The following is a 17,320-nucleotide window of genomic DNA, read 5'->3' as shown; positions in this document are numbered from 1 at the left end:
TAGCCTCCCACAGTTTATCGTAAATAATAGAGGAAAGTAAATTAGTGGAACAAAAATGAAAAGATATTGTGTTACTACGACAAGGATTGATAGTTGTGGGAAAAGGTGGAATTTAAAATTAGAAGAGTGAGGGTCAGGCATGGTGGTGAACATTTTTTTGAAATTTGTTATGTGTACAGCATTCTGCTTCCATGTATATCTGCACACTAGAAGAGGGCACCAGATCTCATAAAGGATGGTTGTGAGATCATCACAACCTGGTGGCGAATACTTTAATCCCAGCACTTGGGAGGCAGAGGCAGGTGGATCTCTGTGAGTCTCTGCCCAGCCTGGTCTGCATAGTGAGTGCCAGGACAGCCAGGGCTACATAGAGAACTTAGCCTCAAAACAAAACTAACAAAAAATAATTAGAAGACCAAACATTGTTCCACTTAGTATTTGGGGGCACGGAGTTCCGTTTGCTAATGATGAGACGAAAATGGCAGAGTTTTCACATAATGACAGGATCTCACTATGTAGCTGAGTCATTAGGCTTGACAGCAAGCACCTTTACATGTTGAGCAATCTCACTGGCTTCCCAAATATGTATTCTTTTTAAAAAATATTTATTTATTATGTATACAGTGTTCTGCCTGCAGGCCAGAAGAGGGCACCAATCTCATTACAGATGGTTGTGAGCCACCATGTAGTTGCTGGGACTTGAACTCAGGTCCTCTGGAGGAGCAGTCGGTGCTCCAAACCTCTGAGCCATCTCTCCAGCTCCAGTGCATATTCTTTTAACCCCATCATTAAAATGAAAGTATCCTAAGTCGTCCTAGGTTAAAAGCCGTCTGAATATCATTAGATATACCAGATCTGATGAATGGGGGGGGATCCCGTCTAACCCATAGCTCCAGCAGCTGCAACGGTGAGAGACTCTGCACACTCAGGAGTTATCTGTCCATACTTCTCCAACTCTGCATTTTAATCCTCTGCTCCCAATCCCCTTGACCCCCATCAAGTCTATCTTGACCTCTTCCTCACCATTCTAGTACACAAATGAAATTCCCTCTATCTGGGCATATGTTTCAAAGAGGAACAACATTAACTCCTTTGTCATGTGCTTTGTAACAGTGTTTGAACTGACACCTCAAACAGCCATCTTTACTAATGCTGAGAAGTCTTGACACTCTGTAGGTGGTATATGTTCTATCAAAACACAAGTAAATATTCACTGGGCAAAGTCGCTCACACCTAGAATCCTATCTCTTGGGATGCAAAGGCAGTAGGATCATCACAAATTGAAGGCCAGCCAGGGTTCCATAGTGAGTTCAAGACCAGCCACAGTAATATAGTCAGACTCTGTCTGTAGACTAGTACTCAGGTGTGACAGGGTTGTAATCCCATTTCTTGAGGATAACAAACTCCAGGTTATTCTTGGCTACACAGAGAACTTGAGGCCAACATCAACTTCATAAGACACCGACTCAAAAAACACAAGCATCACACAGAGAGATAATTTTAAAAAGGTAGTAAAACACACATTTAAGTTGTAGTATACACGATACTTCAGGGGATTGATCCAGAGTTGCTAACATGCAACACATGCATCCTGCTCGTGCATTGTATATCTGTAGCTCCTATGTTAGTTTTTAAAAGGCTCTTATTTTGGGCTGGAGAGATGGCTCAGAGGTTAAGAGCACCATCTGCTCTTCCAGAGATCCTGAGTTCAATTCCCAGCACCCACATGGTGGCTCACAACCATCTACAATGAGATCTGGTGCCCTCTTCTGGTGTGCAGATATATATGGAAGCAGAATGTTGTATACATAATAGATAAATAAAATCTTTTTTTTAAATGCTTTTATTTGATAAGGGTTTTGCTTATATGTATTTATTCACATTACCTGTGAGACTGGTGCCTGAGATCAGAAGAGAGCCTCAGATCTCCTGGAACTGGAATTACAGATGGTTGTGAGTTGCCATCTGGTTGCTGGTAACAACCTAGGTCCTCTTCAAGAATAGCATGTACTCTTAACTGTTGAGCCATGTCTCTAGCCCCTGGTTTGTAACATTTAATAGCTGCACTGTAAAAGCAAAACAAGTATACAACTTGCAGATAATCATGCCTGTATTTGGTATGGATGATAAAAAGTTTTTATTCACTCAGTGTGGATTTTTTTAAAAAAGATTTAAAGTCAACACAAGAAAACAAACTCCTCAGGGCTGGTGAGAGAAGACCCAGTGGTTGAGAATACTTGTTGCTCTTGCAGAAGACCCTAGTTTGGTTCCCAGCAGCTACATGGTGTTGAAACCCTCAACTCCAGTTGCAGGGGATCTGACACTCTCTTCTAAGTTTCTTGGGCACTGCACACATGTTGCTCTTACACACATGAAGGCAAAACACTCACACACTAAAATAAATCTTTTTTAAGATAGAGAAACTTTAGATTGTTTAATCAGAAGATTTGTGTGATGAGTGGCATGCATACACTATGGGGTGTGTGTGTGTGTGTGTGTGTGTGTGTGTGTGTGTGTGTGTGTGTAGGTCAGAGAACAACTTCAAGGAACTGTTTGCTGCCTTCCACTTTGTTGAGGCAGAGTCTCATTATTTCTGTCATTGTACTGCATACTTCAGGCTAGATGGTCCCTGAGTGGCCAGTTGTTCTGTCTCCACCACCCAGTACTACTAGTAGTACTGGGATTACAGATACCTACCACTGTAACCATCTTTTTACATGGGTCCCAAGAATCCAACTTGGGTCATCAGGCTGCCATGGCAAATGCTTTTACTTGCTGAGATATCTCCCCAGCGTCAGTTAAGATTTAAATTAGGAAAATGGTAGCTGGGTGGGCAGTGGTGGTGCATGCCTTTAATCCCAGCAGAGGCAGATGGATCTCTGTGAGTTCAGGGCCAGCCTGGTCTACGGAGTGAGTTCCAGGACAGGCTCCAAAGCTACACAGAGAAACCCAGTCTTGAAAAACCAAAAAAAAAAAAAAATTAAACTCCTTAAAAAATGATCAACAGCCGGGCAGTGGTGATGGCGCACACCTTCAATCCCAGCACTCAGGAGGCAGAGGCAGGCAGACCTCTTGAGTCTAATACCAGCCTGGTCTACAGAGCAAGTTCCAGGACAGCCAAGGCTACACAGAGAAACCCTGTCTTCCAAAGCAAAAACGAAATCACTATATTTTTGATTAAGTGTAAATATGTGCACATGAATGTGGTTACTCACAGGGTAATCTGGCCTGGAGCTGGAGTTGCAGGTGGCTGTGAACCACCTAATGCAGTTGCTGGGAATTGAACTTGGGTCCTCCAGAGGAACAGTACATCTTCTTAACGCTAAACCGTCTCCCCAGCTCCAGGATTTCACTCTTAACTCTGACTGACCTAGAGCTCACTATGTAGGCCAGACTGGCCTTGATCTTGTGGTGATCCTCTTACCTCTGTCTTCCAAGTGTTGGGATTGCAGCCTAGGCATGCCCACACCTAGTCCAATGCCCACTTTTTTTTTGGTGGGTATGCTTTTTCACATGTGTGCATGTGCACATGTACGTGTGTGGAAGACAGAGGTCAGTCTTAGTCAGTTTTCTGTTGCTGTGAAGAGACACCATGACCAAAGCAACTTTTTATAAAAGAAGACATTTGATCGGGGCTTCACTTATAGTTTCAGAGGCTTAGTTATGTTGGGGAGCATGATGGCATGCATCCAGGCTTGGCCTTGGAGCTGAGAGCTTTATATCCTGATTCCCAGCAGCAGGGGGAGAGACCCTGGGCCTGACATGGGCTTTTGAAACCTCAAAGCCCACCCCCAGTGAGACACTTTCTCCAACAAGCCACACCTCCTAAATTTTTGAATTCTTTCAAACAGTTCCACTCCTGGATAAAGAAGCATTAAAATATATTAGCCTATGGGGCCTCATTCTATCTGAAACCACCACAGGTGTCTTCTTCAGCTAGTCTGCTGTCCAGATCAGCAGGATGTCAACCTGGGAATGGGGACAAGAGACACAGAAAGAACAACCACAAGACAGGATTCTGATCAAGTGGCAAACTTTATTTTTCTCAGGCTAGCTTATATAGTCAGCAGAGCAAGATATGGGGAAGGGTAGAATGGGTTGTTTGTGAGCCAGGTGTTAGTGTAAGCAGGATATTAGGAAGCCACAAAGAGGATGTTTGGCAGGGTAAAGAGTTCATGAGTAAGGTCCAGGAAGGGTTGCCTAGGTGACTGAGCCTGTGGGTGGAGGACTGGGTCAAGTTGTTGCTTTTCTTGAGCTGAGGTTCTAAGGAGCTGCTATGTGGCCGGCCAAGAATGGCCTAGGATCTCATGCCAAGCCCTCAGATCTTTGGCTCCCAACAGTCTGCCATTTTTTTCTGTATTTATTTATTTTTGGTTGTGAGCCTAGTCTTTACTGGCTGAGCCATCTCTTCAGACCATTCATTTTTTACCTGGAGTGCGCATGTGTGAGCAAGCGCATGCAGAGGTCAGAGGACAACCTGCAGGAATCAGTCTCTCCTTGCATAGTGTGGGCTCCAGGGATCAAGCTCAACATGTCAGGCTTGGCTGCAAGCACCTTCACCCACTGAGCCATTATTTTTTGAGACAGTATCTCTCTCAATGAACCTGGGGGGAGCCAGCCGATGCAGCCAGGCGGGCTGTCAGCAAGCCCTGGATATCTTCCTGCCTTTACCTCTACAGGACTGGGATTACAAGAGCAAACAACCTCATCTAGGATTTGTGAGTGAGATCTAGGGGATCAGACTCAGGCACTCAAGTTTGTTCAGCGAGCATCTCACAACTGTCTCCCCAGCCCCCAGTACCCATTCTCATGTGGCTGAGCAGGGATGGGAAAGGCCCTGTGCCTAGCACTAACTTTCTCAACATGTTGCATGGCTCAGCACTTTACCTTTTAAACACCCCCCCCCCCAATGCACTGGGGAATGAACACAGGGTCTTGCGCTGATAGACAAACGCTTCGTTATTGATTTATACTTCTTAAATTTGCCAAACAAGGGCCTGGGATAGAGAGCTCTGAAGTATAATACTTGCCTTGCACCTTGCACCATAACTTCCAAGTGTTGGGATTGCAGCCTAGGCATGCCCACACCTAGTCCAATGCCCATTTTTTTTGGTGGGTATACTATTTCACATGTGTGCATGTGCACATGTACGTGTGTGGAAGACAGAGGTCAGTCTCCAAGGTGCAAGGTTCTAGGTTCAATCCCCAGCACCACCACAAAAGATTGTCGAGTGTTTCCATCCGTGGATGAGCCATGGTTGTACAGCTGTCTCTCTGGATCCCTTTATTAACGGTCAATTTCGGAGGAGAGGGTTTGTGTCACTGTAGAGTTTGCAGACTGTCATGAAAGGAAGGCGGGGCAGGATGGAACTCAGGTCAGGAACCCGAAGGCAAGACCTGAAGCAGAGGCCATGGAAGAAGACAAGGCAGGAACTTTTTACTCATGAGGCCCCTCTCAGAGCTGCATAAGATGTCAACAATATCTGTGGGAGAAGAGCTGGGGCTGCCAGCAGATGGATGCGCGGTGGTGATCTTTCCAAGGTGATTTAGCTGCCTCTGACTCTTGTTCTCATCAGTAACCCTGCTGAATCCATTTTTTGGTTCACCAAATTATTTTTTTTTAGATATTTATTTATTTATTAGGTATACAACATTCTGCTTCCATGTACATCTGCACACCAGAAGAGGGCACCAGATCTCATAACAGATGGTTGTGAGCCACCATGTGGTTGCTGGGAATTGAACTCAGGACCTCTGGAAGAGCAGTCAGTGCTCTTAACCTCTGAGCCATCTCTCCAGCCCCTGGTGTGGGTTTTTCATGTCAGGTTTCTGAACTAAAATTTAAAAAAAAGAACAATTTTGGAAGGAAAGTGTACTGCGTTAGTTTTTTGAACACCTGACATAAGCTAGTTATCCAGGAAGAAAAAATAAAGTCAATTGAGAAAATGCCTCTATCAGACTGGCCTGTAGGCAAATCTATTGAGCCTTTTCTGATTTCTGATTTATGATTTATGATTGATGTGGGAGGGCTCACACACCTGTTCTTGCCTTCAGGTTCCTGCCCTGAGTTCCCTTCATGACAGACTGCAAAATCTACAATGAAACCCTTTTGTCGACATCAACCATCAATAAAGAAAATTCCCCCATAGACTTGTCTATAGGCGAATTTATTGGAAGCATTTTCTCAATTGAGGTTCCTTCTTTCCAGATGGCTTTAGCTTGTGTTGACAAAAACCTAAGCAGCTTAGGAGAGAATGAAAATCACAGGCCTGCAATCCAGCAGGCACATTTGGACTGAAGTTAAATGTGACCATAATGGGTATAAAGGATTTAGAAGACTAGATGAGACAGCCAAGCAAAGTGGATGGAAAACACAAGGATTGAAGACTGGCAGTTCAAACATTAAGAGGTCAGACAGAGCTGAAGGAAACAGGACACGAGACTGAGAAGGAACAAATCTTGAGTCTCAAAGAAAACCAAGAAGCCAGACATGGTGGCGCCCACCTTTAGTCCCAGCACCCAGGAAGCAGAGGTAGGAGATCTCTGTGAGTTTGACTCCATCTTGGTATACATGGTCAGTTCCCAGACATCCAGGACTACATAGAGACACTGTGTGTGTGTGGGGGGACAAACAAACAAACAAAACCCCAAAAAACAAAAACAAAAACAAAAACCAAAAAACAAAACTAAGATGATGTCATGAAGACTAAGTCAAGAAAGTAGGAACAGGGGGAGTGGTCCTTTGTGTCAATAATGGCTCCTAGCAGGATGGGCAAACTAATAACTCAATCATTATATTTAGCATGGTGAGGCCAGGCATGTCTGGTGCCAAATGCCTCTAATCCCAGAGGTCAGGAGGCAGAGGCAGGCAGATCTCTGTGAGTTTAAGGCCAGCCTGGTCTACAGAGTGAGTTCCAGGACAGCCAGGGCCACACAGGAAGACCCTGTCTCAAAACAACAATACTAACAATAATAAATTATTATTATTATTAAGCATGTGATTACAGGTATTCATTGTAAAAACTTATTCTGGTAATTAATATTTTTGTACAGTAATAGGTTCTAAAGTCTGAGATGAAGTTCCAGACTAAAGTCTGAGTTCCAGACAAGAGAAATTAGAGACAGACTATAACTATTTTTAGTTCTAGAAATGGTAGCCGACAATATGGAAGAGGAATTTAAAAATGGCTTGTAGCTGCCATGGGGAGAACTGCTCAGTCTAGCACCTGAGAGGTCCATATATTCCTCAACTCAAGGTAAAATAGGAATTTTATTTTTAAGATAGAGTCTCACTAGGTAGTGCTGGCTGGCCTAGTACTATCGTGTAGACCAGGCTGGCCTCAAAAAAAAAAAAAAAAAAAAAAGGATCCACCTGCCTCTGCCTCCTGAGCGCTGGGATTAAAAGTATCGGCCACCTTGCCCAGGAGGATGGGGACTTTAATACTATCACCTCTGTCATGATCTGTCACCAAGGAATACTAGCTAAATGTTAAACCGGTAATGGGGGAAGCCCAGACCTTGGGAGGGATGGTCCCTGAAAGAAATTTCCTCGACATAGTGAAATCTAGTCTTGCAGCCCCCATCTCTAAAGGAACCAACAAACCTGGGAGTGCGTGAAGCCGGTCCTCGAGGTCAGCACACCTACAGAGTTCCATGGTTTCAGGGTGAGGATCCCAGGCCAGAGATTGAAGGACAGCCTTGAGGCAGCGTAGAGGCCTCACACAGGAGGGAGGAGGGGAGGCTCCATGAGCCCAGGTCAGCTGTGGTGATAGTTCTGCCTCTCACCTGTGTGGGCTTGCATACCTGCCCTAAGTGCCCTTTCTGTCCTAACCCACCCTCGTGCTACACGCTTACCACGCGTGGGAAGGTGGGACTCGCAAACCCTCCTGCTATCCATCACGTGGGGACAACCCTATCTTGTGGTCTGTCTGCCCAAGCTGGAAAGAATGAGGTCTTTGCAGAACAGGAGAAGAAGGATGTGTTTGATCTGGGTTAGTCTCACACCCATCACCACTCCAAGCCCACCGGAGAACACTAGTTTACTCCAGCCCTGTATCCCCAGGCCAGAGGGCGGAGCGCCCGCGAGGCGAGCGAGCTTGCAGGCTGCCTGTCGTTTACCTTACAGAGGCCTCACACCTACCCATCGGGCTTCGGAAGTGGGGAGAAACGAGGGTACCGCCCTGATCTCTATAGTAGGTCTGCATGTAGCTCCTCTGAGCTTGGTTCCAGGGCTAACGCTACAAAGGGCGGCATAGAAACCCCGGATAATCACAGCGAACCCCTCCCTTACACGTGGGCGGCTGATGCACTGCCTCGGTCACAAAGGCCAGCGTTGGCCTTCCGTGCTTGTCGTGCTTGTCGGGGGGACTTGGCCACGCCTGGTGTCTGTCTCTCTGGCTCTGCAGCCTTCTAGGTGTGTGGCTCTGATTTCCTTTGCTGGGAAAGGAAGGATGTAAAGTTGAAATAGGGCTAGCAAGTGAAAATGTAGGTCCACCAATTAGAGTTTAATTTCATGGAGGGGAAAAAACCTTGCAGTTGTGGGTGGTGGTTTTTTTTTTCTTTCTTTTCTTTTTTGGTTTTTCGAGACAGGGTTTCTCTGAGTAGCTTTGGAGCCTATCCTGGCACTCGCTTTAGAGACCAGGCTGGCCTCGAACTCACAGAGATCCACCTGCCTCTGCCTCCCAAGTGCTGGGATTAAAGGCGTGGGGTGGTGGGTTTTTTGTTGTTGTTTGTTCTGTTAGTTATGGTTGTTTTTGTTTGGGTCTTGGTTTTGCTTTTGAGACGGAGTCTTACACATCCCGGGTTGGCCTAGTACTCGCGAAGCGATGACTAATGTATGCCACCGGGCACCGGTTTTATGTGGTGCTAGGATCAAACCCAAAGCGACGCCCGTGCCAACTAAGCTACACTCCCACTCCCAAACCGGCGATTTCTTTTTAGTACAAGGTGCGCCCTGGAATCTGAAAATCGAAGTTATTTTATCAGCCCTACCTTAAGGCAGTTAGGCGAAGATGCACAGGCAAGCCTTTAGAACAGCATTGAGCCGTGTAAACACAACGTTTAATCACGCCCAGCTCTTGCTCCCGCCTCCAACACGTCTCTCGTCAGACTGTAAGACTCCCAAGACCAGACCTCAGAAACCCACTGTCACGAAAGGCTACTTGAAATTCCCCTCCATTCTGCTACAAAATGATGCTCACTTCTAATCTTCATCCCTTACCTTTCCCGGTGCCTCCCTCCCAGTACCTGCACACCCCCTGGGGAGGTTCCGGTGCTTAGGGAAAGCTGGTGCTGACGGTGTGTGGGTTGGGGAAGGGGGCTTGGAGAGCCCGGTGTATTATGATGCTGGAGCCAGCGACTCACCTTCTATGGAAACCTGTGAGCGGGGTTTGTCTCTTGAATTAAGGGTATGTAGTCCTCTGGAGGGTGAAGGTGTAGAGGGAATGGGAACCGAACCAGAAGCCTCTGGTGTTGTCAAGTATTAGAAACAGGTGTTCCCAGCTGGGAGGAAGTGTGATGAATGGCGTTGGTCCTGCTGAGATCATGGGATCAAGTCCTGCTATCCCTGAGATAGGACTATTGGGCCTGAGAAAGCCAAAAGAAAAAGAAACAGTGACTCGGCAGAACCAGAGGATGTAACTTTGTGGGACTCTGATTGTCTCATCTCTCATTCTCTCTGGATTTCAGTATGGCCCTTTCACAGGACTGGAGATCTGGTTTTATAATGCTCTTTAAATTTTAATTGTAAAGCCTTTTGATTTTTCATTATCTGCCTTTAGTTTTCGAATTGCTTTAGTTGGCAAAAAGAAACATTTTTTTCCCCATGCATCTAATCACAACACTCAGGAGGCAGAGGCAGGTGGATCTCCATGAATTTAAGGCCAGCTTGGCCTTCACAGTGAGTTCTAGACCAGCCAGGGCTAGCGTAGTGAGACCGTGTCTGGCAAGGGGAGCAAAGAGTATTCCAATCCTTGATTTGATTTTTGTTGTTTTCCCAAGACAGCTCTGGCTGTCCTGGAAGTCCCTTTGTAGACCAGGCTGGCCTCGAACTCACAGAAATCTGCCTGTCTCTGTTTCCTGAGTAATGGGAACAGGTATGGAATCAAATGGAATTTAATGGAATTAAAGGTATGTGCCACAGCTCCTAGCATCACTTGTAACTGTTGAAGAGAACCCAGGTTGGACTCCCAGCACGCACAGGGCAGATCACAGCCATGTGTAACTACAATTCCAGGGAGTCTGATTCCCTCTTGGGACCTCTCCCAGGTACCAGGCATGCATGTGGTAGACACACACACACACACACACACACACACACACACACACACACACACACACAGGCAATGTGTTCATTGATGTATTCATAGATGTATTCATTTTATGCTCATATGCATAAAATGAATACATCTAGACAGAGGAATTTTCCCACTGATAAATACTCGCTCTTCCTTCTGTAACTTGTCTGTTCCTTCTTGGTTCTCTTAATTTCCAGCCTGACACCAGGTGTTCTCATCTTTCCCAGGTTCTATACTCTAAGATGACTAAGACGAACTGGAAGGTTTCTAAGACTCTGCCCTCACCTAGACTTATTCCTGAGTGGAAGAATTTGAAATCTATCATCAATGACATCTTGAATGACGGAGAGGTGATTTCTGGGAAAGCTATGCACGTGGTGGGCCTGTTGGAAAGATCTGTTCCTGTCACGGGAGGATGGGTCATGGGTAATACGTGAACATCCCTGGAGAGCTCCTCTCATGTAGACAAACAGCTTTCTCTTCTGCATTAGAACAATAGCATTAAGGAGCTGGAAAAATGGCCCAGCAGTTAAGAGCTCTCCCAGAAGACTGGAGTTGAGTTCCCAGAGCCCACACCAAGTGGCTCACAGCTATCTGTAACGCCAGCTGGAAGAGGCCCAATGCCTTTGGTACACATGTGCACCTCCTCACACAGAGAGGCAGAATAGTCCACTGGCGTTCAGTCTTGACATAGGTCAGTGAATGACTGCTTCATACATGATGGTACCGACGTACATGTGGCACACACACACATACACGTAATTTTTGTTTATTTCTCAAGAAAGGGTTTCTTTATGTAGCCCTGACTGTCCACTGTCCTGGAACTAACTATATAGACCAGGCTGGCCTCGAACTCACAGAGTGCGGGGGATTAAAGGCATGTGACACCACTGCCCATCAATACATATAATTTCAAAAGAATTAATAAAAAAATAGATCTTTTAAAAAAAGACGAGCTCATTAAACTGGGCATAGTAGGGTACACCTGTAATCTCATTGCTTGGGAGGCTGGTGCAGGATGGCCGCAAGTCTAGCCTGGGCGCCAAAGTGAGACACTGCTTGGAAACAGCCAGACAGGGCTTAGACAAATGGCTCAGCTAGTAAGAGCATTTGCTGCTCTTCTACAGGACCTAAGATCAGATCCCAGTTCCCGGATCAGGTGGTTCACAAGCCTGTGTAACTTCAGCTGCAGAGGAATGTGGCCTCTGGCCTCCTTGGGTACTGTGCACATGTGTTCCACAGGCATGCAGGGTTGCACATACAAAACATCCACACGTATGAAATAAAAATATTTATTATTATTTTTTAAAATTAGTAACAAGCTTGCTTCACATGTCCATCCCAGCTCCCTCTCCCTCTCCTCCTCCCCTACCCCCAACTCCCCAATCCCCCTCTGCTCCCGGGGTGGTGTGTGTGTGTGTGTGTGTGTGTGTGTGTGTGTGTGTGTGTGTGTGTGTGTGTGAGACCCTCCATGGGGGATCTCCAAAGTCTGTCAAAGTCTATGCCCCAGGCAGGGCATAGACCCGGGTGTGTCCAGACTGAGAGAGCATCCCTCCATGTGGAATGGGCTCCCAAAGTCCATTCATGTGCCAGGGATAAATGCTGCTCTACTACTGGAGGCCCCCTAGATTGCCGAGGCTTCCTCACTGACACCCACGTTCAGGGGGTCTGGGTCAGTCCCAGGCTGGCCTATCAGCTATCAGTCTGGGGTCCCTGAGCTCCCCCTTGTTCAGGTCAGCTGATTCTGTGGGTTTCACCAGCCTGGTCTTGAGCCCATTACTCATCACTCCTCCTTCTCTGCAACTGGGTTCCAGGAGTTCAGTTCAGTGTCTAGCTGTGGGTGTCTGCCTCTGCTTCCATCAAACACTGGATGAAGGCTCTAGGATGGCATATAAGGTAGTCAGCAGTCTCATTATCAAGGAAGGGTATTTAAAGTAGCCTCTCCACTATTAGATTGCCAATTGGTGTTATCCTTGTAGATCTCTGGACATCTTCCTAATGCCAGATTTCTCTTTAAACCTATAATGGTTCCCTCTATTATGATATCTCTTATCTTGCTCTCCTCTATTCTACCCCTGACTCAACCTTCCTGATCCCCCGTGTCCTCCTCTTCTCCCCCTCTCTTTCTTCCAGCTCCCTCTCCCCTCCCCCCACGCTCCCAATTTGCTCAGGAGACTCTCTAACATTCCCCTTCTCATGGGTACCATGCATGTCTCTCTTAAGGTCCTCCCTGTTTCCCAGACTCTCTGGCGGCGGGATTGTAGGCTGGCAATCCCCTGCTCCATGTCTGAAATCCATATATGAGTGAGTACATACCATGTTTGTCTTTTTGTGACTGGGTTACCTCACTCAGGATGGTTTCTTCTAGTGCCATCCATTTGCCTGCAAATTTCAAGATTCCATTGTTTTCTTTCTCCACTGAGTAGTACTCCATTGTGTAAATGTACCACATTTTCTCTATCCATTCTTCAGTTGAGGGGCATCTATGTTGCTTCCAGGTTCTGGCTATTACAAATAGTGCTGCTATGAACATAGTTAAACAGATGTCTTTATTGTATGAATGTGCATCTTTTGGGTATATGCCTAAGAGTGGAATTGCTGGGTCTTGTGGTAGACTGATTCCCATTTTCTTGAGGAGTCGCCATACTGATTTCCAAAGTGGCTGTACAAGTTGGCACTCCCACCAGCAGTGGAGAAGTGTTCCCCTTTCTCCACATCCTCTCCAGCATAAACTGTCATTGGTGTTTTTGACTTTGGCCATTCTGACAGGAGTAAGATGGTAACTCAGAGTTGTTTTGATTTGCATTTCCCTGATGGCTGAGGATGGTATTAGCTCTTCTTTGAATTTCTGGTAGAATTCTGCACTGAAACCATCTGGCCCTGGGCTTTTTTGGTTAGGAGACTTTTGATGACTGCTTCTATTTCCTTAGGGGTCATAGGTCTATTTAAATTGTATATCTGTTCTTGATTTAATTTTGGTAGTGATATCTATCCAGAAAATCATCCATTTCCTTTAAATTTTCTAATTTTGTGGAGTACAGGTTTTCATAGTATGACCTGAAGATTCTCTGAATTTCCCCCGTATCTGTTGTTATGTCCCCCTTCTCATTTCTGATTTTGTTAATTTGCATGTTCTTTCTCTGCCTTTTGGTTAGGTTGGATAAAGGTTAGTCTATCTTGTTGACTTTCTCAAAGAACCAACTCTTTGTTTCATTGATTCTTGGCATTGTTTTCTTTGTTTCTACTTTATTGATTTCAGCTCTCCATTTGATTATTTCCTGGTGTCTACTCCTCCTGGGTGAGTTTGCTTCTTTTTGTTCTAGAGCTCTCGGGTGTTCTGTTAATTCTCTAGTGTGACTATTTTCCAGATTCTTCATGTGGGCATTTAGTACTATGAACTTTCCTCTTAGCACTGCTTTCAGAGTGTTCCATAGGTTTGGGTATGTTGTGCCTTCATTTTCATTGAATTCTAGGAAGTCTTTGATTTCTTTATTTTTTCATTCACCCAGGAGTGATGCAATTGAGCATTGTTCAATTTCCATGAGTTTGTGGGGTTTCTGCAATTTGTGTGGTTGAATTCTAATTTTAAGCCATGGTGGTCTGATAAGATATAGGGGATTATTCCAATTTTTTTGTATCTGTTGAGGTTTGCTTTATTGCCCAGTATGTGGTTGATTTTAGAGAAGGTTCCATGTGGTGCTGAAAAGAAGGTACATTCTTTTGTGTTTGGATAGAATGTTCTATAGATGTCTGTTAAACCCAAATGGATCATAACTTCTGTTAGTTCTTTTGTTTCTTTGTTAAGCTTCTGTCTGGTAGTCCTGTCTAGTGGTGAAAGCGGGGTTTAATGTGTGATTTGAATTTTCTTTTATGAATGTGGGTGCCTTTGTATTTGGGGCATAGATGTTCAGAACTGAGACTTCATCCTGATGGATTTTTCCTGTGATGAATATGAAATGACCTTCTTCATCTCTTTTGGTTAATTTTAGTTTGAAGTCTAATTTGTTAGATACTAGGATTGCTAGCTATACCTGCTTGCTATATCTAGGTCCATTTTATTGGAAAATCTTTTCTGAACTCTACTCTGAGCATCTGCCTTTGAAGTTGAGGTGTGTTTCTTGTATGCAGCAGAAGGATGGATTCTGTCTTTGTATCCATTCTGTTAGCCTGTCCCTTTTTATAGGCAAATCAAGACCATTGATATTAAAGGATATTAATGACCCTTGTTGATTCTTGTTTTGGATTTGTTGTTGTTGGTGGTATTGTGTGTGTTCCCCCGTCCCCTTTTGGTAGGATTTTGGTAATGTGGGATTATCTACTGCCTATGTTTTTGTGAGTGTAGTTAACTTCTTTGGGTTGGAGTTTTCCTCCAAGAAGTTTCTGTAGGGCTGGATTTGTGGATATGTCTTGTGTAAATCTGGTTTTGTCCTGGAATATCTTGTTTTCTCCATCTATAGTGATAGGTATAGTAGTCTGGGTTGGAATTTGTGGTCTCTTAGTGTTTGCAGAACATCTCTCCAGGACCTTCTGGCTTTCAGTTTCCATGGAGAAGTCAGGAGTAATTCTAATAAGTCTGCCTTTATATGTTACTTGGTCTTTTTCTTTTGCTACTCTTAATATTCTTTCTTTATTCTGTATGTTTGGTGTTTTAAATATTATCTGGCGAGGGGACTTTCGTTTTTGGTCCAGTCTATTTGGTGTTCTGTAAGCTTCTTGTACTTTTGACCCGTCCCTCGGGTCAGTCATTCAGGGTTCCGGAGGGGGGCTGCCTGAAAGAGTCATGGGCGAGAGAAGGAAGGAGACCAAGCGGCGCAAAAGAGGGGACCAGAGTCCGTCTATGCAATGTCAAGGTCTCGATTTATTGGGGTTTAGACTGGGCTTATATAGCCCTTCACCAAGGAAATTGGGTAAGCGGGGAGATAACAGGAAGGAACATTTGGTGTATGCTGGGGCCGGAGCATTCTTCTTATCAACTGGAACATCTTGTGATCTTCCAGCAAACAGGAAAGCCCCAGGCCCTTTCTCGGAACAGAAGCAATTAGCAGTTCTGTGTGGCCGAACCATCTAATTACAGGTTACAGAAGGCTCACAGAGCTGGTTTTAAGCTGCAAACTTAAAGGTCATTAAAAGGCTTACAAAGGTGGGCTTTAAGCCGAATAGTTTTGGGTCCACGGCCCCTTACATACTTTCACAGGCATGTCCTTCTTCAGGTTGGGAACATTTTCTTCTATGATTTTGTTGAATATGTTTTCTGCACCTTTGAGCTGAGTTTCTTCACCTTCTATATCTATTATCCTTAGGTTTGGTCTTTTCATGGTGTCCCATATTTCCTGGATATTTTGTGTTAAGGATTTGTTGGACTTAACATTTTCTTTGGTTGATGAATCTATTTCCGCTAGTGTGTCTTCAATTCCTGAGATTCTCTCTTCCATCTCTTGTATTCTGTTGGTTATGCTTGCATCTGTAGATTCTGATTGTTTACTCAGCTTTTCTATTTCCAGCATTCCCACAGTTGGTGTTTTCTTTATTGTCTCTATTTCAGTTTTCAGGTCTTGAACTGTCTGAATTGTTTCCTTCAGCTGTTTGATTGTATTTTCTTGGCTTTCCTTAAGAGATTTCTTGCATTTTTTTCGATTGTTTTCTTCCATTTCTTTAAGGGATTTTTCTCATGTCCTCTTTGAGGCCCTCTATCATTTTCATGAAGATGTTTTTCAGGTCATTCTCTTCTGCTTCATCTGCATTGTGATGTTCAGGTCTTGCTGGTGTAGAGTCCCTAGACTCTGGTGGTGTCATATAAATCTTTCTGTTGCTGGATATGTCCTTAAGCTGTTGTCTTCCCATCTCTTGTTCCAGTGGGTATCGGTGGGGTCTCTCCTTCTCCTGTCAACCGGAGGGTGTAGGGGCAAGACCCTGATGAACCCTGATGAACTGGCTGCTTTGTTCTACCTCCACGTCCCTCTTTGGGGTTTGGTGGCAGGAAGGGTCTGGGGGCCACAGGCCAGGGAGCTCGGAGAGGGGGAGGTGGGCAAAAATATTTTTAAAATAAATCGCATGGCTGACTCATAGAGCACTTGTCTAGAATTCACAAGTGAGGGGCTAGAGACGTGGCTCAGTGGTAAAGCCCCTGACTAGCATGCAGGGAGCTCTAGATCCAGTCCTTAGTATTGAAAAATTAAAAACAAGCAGAACCATGAAAAGAATCGACTAGGCTTTCTCATCTGAACCATGCAAACAGGAGATGTTTGAGCAGCTGCCTCTCAGTTCTCCAGGCTACATAACTAGAGAAACCCTTGTATTCCATGAGGGGACATGGGGCTTAATTTTCTTTTGGAAGCTTAGTTAAGAAAATCCAGGAAGCACTTTCTTTGGCAACACATATACTATAATTGGAACGATGACACAGAGATGATTATCATAGCCCCAGCTCAAGGATGACACAGAATTCGTGAAACATTCCGTAATTTTTTTCTTTTAACTATTTTTTATTTTATATGCGTTGATGTTTTTACCTTCGTGTATGTCTGATCCTCTGGAACTGGGGTCCCAGATAGTTGTGAGCTGCCATGTAGGTGCTGGGAATCGAACCTGGGTCCTCTGGAAGAGCAGCCAGTACTCTTAACCTTTGAGCTATCTCTCCAGCCTCCATAAATTTTTTTCTTAAAAAAAAAAAAAGAGCCCAGGAGGAGGAGTCTGTTGTAGCTTGAGGCTAAAGGAGAGGTGGTTCCCTAATAATGCCTTCTAGTGGTAGGACGAACAGTACCAGTTAGGCACAACTAAACCAAACCAGTGCTCACTAATCCCTCCTTGGTTTTTTAATGGGTAAGTGTCTGCTCCTACTTCTTAGCACCTGTCACTTTTCTCTTTCAGATTCAAGATGACAACGGTTATCATGTGACTCTCCTGAGTGACCGGCCCCAGATCCTATACCAGGAATCTTATAATTTACAGAAAAAGCCTTTTGTGTGCTTTTACTCTATGGACGCCAACTATTTTGTCGCCTTAAACTGGTTGGAACTGTATGAAAA

At 44.8% G+C, this 17,320-nt stretch overlaps 1 non-coding gene across 1 annotated transcript; it reads left to right on the top strand.

Moving 5' to 3' along the window:
- The first annotated feature begins 16,651 nt into the window (after positions 1-16,651).
- LOC113837231 lies at positions 16,652-16,762 on the top strand. Its single transcript, XR_003487894.1, has one exon. It is a non-coding gene; the product is annotated as a U6 spliceosomal RNA (small nuclear RNA).
- Positions 16,763-17,320: the final 558 nt, after the last annotated feature.

Source organism: Cricetulus griseus, chromosome 9, assembly GCF_003668045.3.
Source record: "Cricetulus griseus strain 17A/GY chromosome 9, alternate assembly CriGri-PICRH-1.0, whole genome shotgun sequence".
Taxonomy (NCBI): Eukaryota; Metazoa; Chordata; class Mammalia; order Rodentia; family Cricetidae; genus Cricetulus; species Cricetulus griseus.
The sequence above is the reverse complement of the archived record's forward strand: the minus strand, read 5'-3'. Positions and strand labels throughout refer to the sequence as shown.